Source organism: Dasypus novemcinctus, chromosome 14 (assembly GCF_030445035.2).
Source record: "Dasypus novemcinctus isolate mDasNov1 chromosome 14, mDasNov1.1.hap2, whole genome shotgun sequence".
Lineage (NCBI taxonomy): Eukaryota > Metazoa > Chordata > Mammalia > Cingulata > Dasypodidae > Dasypus > Dasypus novemcinctus.
Genome location: NC_080686.1, coordinates 100679012 through 100683253, shown reverse-complemented (window position 1 = coordinate 100683253; position 4242 = coordinate 100679012). Strand labels below are relative to the sequence as shown.

Genomic DNA, 4242 nt, shown 5'->3' with positions numbered 1-4242 from the left:
TGAACAATACTTAGGCAATATACCTCATAAAAATTGTAATTCATTGGCCGCAGGGGGCAAGGATCATGATAATGGAAGTGTTTTAAAAAGATCTGGCAAATTGCTTTCTTCACAGTTTGTAACAATTGTTTCACAACAATGTGAGGTGTTGTTGGTAGGGTAATATTTGGGAGCCTTCTATGATGACACGCATGCTTGTTTTATAAGTTCACAACTTATAGTATACACTATTGTTTATGGATATTTATGCATGGCTCATAAATTTTAATTTAAAAAAAAGTAAAAAAAAATTGGCATATTGAAATAATGGGGTTTCCTTCCTGAACCTGCTCAAGTTATCGAAGCTCCAAATCTGAAATGCACTGGACTTTTTTTTTCTGCTTCTATCAATTTATTCAATGAAATAATCTGAAATATACTTGAAGATTTCTGTACAAGCATATTCTACTACAGTTATTTATTATATCAGGTAGGAATGCATTTGGCTGCATGTAACAGAAACCTGACAGCGGCTTAAATAAGCACAGTGTGGAAGCCCCAGGAGTCAGCACCCAAGGCTGGCGCATCAGCTCCATGAGGCATGCCATCAAGGATCCAGTGGTACTCCTTGAGTCTTTCCACTCTGTCACCCAGAGCAATTGGCTGGCTTCTTGATGCTTAAAAATGGCTAAGTTCTTCTAGGTCTCATGCAGGATGAATGGAGAAGGGCAGAGGTTCATGCTGGCCATGCTTGTCTTTTTGTATCAAAAAGCCATAGCTTTATTGAGCAGATCTGCCCTTGCATGTCTTAACTTGCCAGTGCTGATTCATATGACCTCGAGGCCCTAGAAGGAGGTGGGGAGATATTTCTACCTCTGTACGTTATCATCTCTCTACCCTAAGCAGGGCTAAACTAATAAAAAACATGCAGTAGGGGCTCCGTTTAATTATGAAATTCCCTGTCACTATTTAAATGTCAGGGTTTTAAACTATTTGACCTGGAAAATGCTCGCAGTATAATGCCAAGTGAGTTGCAGGATAGTGAACATATGCAGGTAAATCTCAATTTTGTTTAAAAATATGAAATTTATGTATGTGAAACCACACATATGCAAAATAACAAAATGTTAAGAGTAGTTAACATTTCAAGTTAGTTTAATAAAACTTTATTCCTGTATTTTATTAAACTTGTATTAAACTTTTCCCTATATTTTCTAAATCTTCCATAATGAACTTGTATTATCTTTAAAACAGGGGAAAAAATTATTTAAAAAAAAAAAAGGATATGTACTTTCAAAGAGACCAAGTCCAGAATGTGTACACTTATTTGTTTTCATCTTCCTTATCAAAAGAAAGAGGCTCCTGTGTTTTATTTGCTTTTGTGACTTCTTTTTAACTGAGTCCTGTTCATTTATTTCACTTTCACTTGTCATCTTCTTTTCTGAGCCTGCTGTCAAACCTGAGTATTTTTCACCTGAGGGTCGCTTGACTGGTTTTGGATGCAGGATTCTTCCTTTGGCTGCAGCTGGTTCTTCATCTGCTTTGGCAGCCTTGATCTCTGCTTTAATTTTCATGACTTCTTCAGCTGATAGGTCTCCCTTTTTTAAAATCACCGCTTGGGGCTCTTCATCTTTGTCACGGTGATCACCATCTGCGTCCGGAAGCTGAGGCTGGATCTCCTGGTCTAAACGGTGGGCACGCCCTGTAGTCCACCCTGTCCTTGAAGCGAGCCGGGAACTTGGGCCTGGCGGGCCCCACGGGGGACACCTGGTTCCGCTTGTTCATCGGACTCTGCGCGGAGGACAGCACCCCGAGCCACCCAGGGCTTTTTAATTAATGCTGATGTCATAGAATTTTGGTTTTAAAAGGAATAAGCGGAGACCCAGACAATCAGATTTATTGACCTAAAGTCCCTCAATGGATAACTCAATGGACAGAGTCAACACTGAGAGCCAGGTTCATCGAAATCAAGTCTTCTGTCCCCTTCCCCACATCACAATACCTCCCTCACCCCTACATTATGTCAAATCTGTGGAGTTTGGCATTCCAGGACTCACCGTAATTTTTCAGTCATATTTTCCTTGATGTTACCATTCCCCCAAGCTTATTTAAATGCCATAAGGCATGGGTGCTAAGATGCATTCATCGTTATAGAAATATTTTAAGGTTATCAACAATATACCAGGCATTGGGTTAGTTGCTGGGATCATCTTCTGCTGCTTTAATACTCCTGATTAAGTTATTGAGTGCCTACTGCATGCCAGGCATTTTTCTAATCACAGTTCTCAGAGAGCATGAGTTTTGACGCCTGGATTTTCAAATCCGAGTCTGTTTTATGACAAACACCATGTTCTTTCTACCAGGCAGAAAATACCCACCTGAGAAATAACTTAAGTTTCTTCCTTCAGTAGTTTTACCGCCTTGTGTCTTCAGCCTTTTCCTTATCTTATGGACTATAGCTGGCATTTGCTTTTTCTCTGCCAGACACTCTCATCTTCCCTTTCCAGAAAAGAGGATTTTCTACCTGTAAACCAGTGGAAATAATGAGTTCTTTAAAACAAAGTTCTTGGTGGCCGCTTGGGGAGTGACTAACATTGCAATAAGAGAATGCCTCGCCCGTGAGCAGCCCTGAGGGCTGGCTGGACTGTGCCTGGTCAGCTGTCACTGCTGCTTTCTTACCCAGGAAACTTCACTCTCCAGCCCCGGAGAGGACAGAGTCTTCTGAGAAGCTAGAACGAATTTGGATGGAGATTTCAATTCGTTTTGGAATCACGTGGCACAGCTTAACCTTTCGTTCATCACTATTCTGTGATGAGGTAATTTTCTTTACATCAAGGCAAGCTAACCCTAAGTAGGTCTTCTGGGAAAGAAGATGAGCTAAAAGATTAAGGGGTCCCCTTCTCCATAACGAATATGCAAAGAACCTTTAACTAGCTCCACAACGGGATGGACAATTATTTGGCACGGGCTGGTAATAACGAAGCTGGTGTCTGTTTTTCTAAGATCGGGTGTCAGCGCAACTACGTTCACAGCAAACTTGTCAGATGTCAACAATCCGGGTGCTGTAATCTAGTTCTCAGGTTATTAACTGCTGCGCCCTGTGGCATTTTCTCAGAATGACTGTATAACATTGAGCCCGAGGCCGCTTTTACTTCTGACATAAATACAAGAACAACCTTAATAAAACAGATGAATTACACTGCAGTGTAAATTAGACTGTTCTAATGGACTCCGGTGGCGAATGTGGTGAAATAGTAACCAGTGTGATTAGGTTTACTACACCAAAGACAGTGCCTGTAAATCACGCAGGATGGCCAATTTTTGTTTTATTTTATTTTACTTTATTTTATCGGTGTTCTCATTCACATCCCTCACCTCTGGAGGGAGCAATTGATTGGCCCATGGATCCCGGCTCAGTTTGCAGTCCCGGATCAGATTTTCAGCAAGTCAGTAGTAAGCATCAGAAGAAGAATGTGGAGAAGTCCGGGCAGCCCGACCTGCTGAATCTAGGAAAGATGTGAGCCAGTCATCGCAGGCCTGAGCAAGATTCCTTCCCAGGCCGAGGGTATGGGATGTGAATGATGTGTGTGCAGAGGATGTTGTGTTCCCAGGATTTAAGGAGGTGTCCATAAACATACATTTTCAACATCTCTTTAGAGCTGTTTTGTTACTAGAAGAAGCAGGCCAAGTAAAGGGAATGGACGTGAACCCTATTACAAAAGGAGACAGAGACATATTTTCCAGGTGGCTTTGGAAGGCACTTTCAGAGGAAATGCGGTGATTGGGAGGTGAGGGCGTGGCTGGGCAGGCACCAAGGAAGATCATTTTAGAAATGCCTTTTTGTGGAGAAGCCAATTTAAAAACATTAGGAAAGAGTACCCATTTAAGGTCACAGTAAAAGGGGGCCCCAGCTACGTAGGACAAGTGCATAGAGGAGGCAAGACTAAAATTCAGAAGGGGACGTGGGTGTTTAAAAACATTCACTAGAAAATTGCCAAATAAAGGAGGTGAGGAAGTGGTCATTTTTCTAAGACGTTCTGGATCTACCATGGAGAGAATTCATCCTAAGGAAAAGACTCAGAGGGCACTCAAAACTTTATGCCGAGGGTTGGGTACGGGAGGAGACATTTTTGGGTAGACTCTAGGACATTCATATGGAGAGAGAGAGCATGGAAGAGAATGAACATTGTTTCATTATGTTTTTTAATGTAATATTATTTTGTGATGCATATATATCTTCAAAACATGCAATTTACAAAAATG

General features: G+C 41.4%; 1 pseudogene; it reads right to left on the bottom strand.

The window, feature by feature from the left end:
- Positions 1-1302: 1302 nt before the first annotated feature.
- Positions 1303-1764, bottom strand: LOC101427304 (uncharacterized protein KIAA1143 pseudogene; annotated as a pseudogene).
- Positions 1765-4242: the final 2478 nt, after the last annotated feature.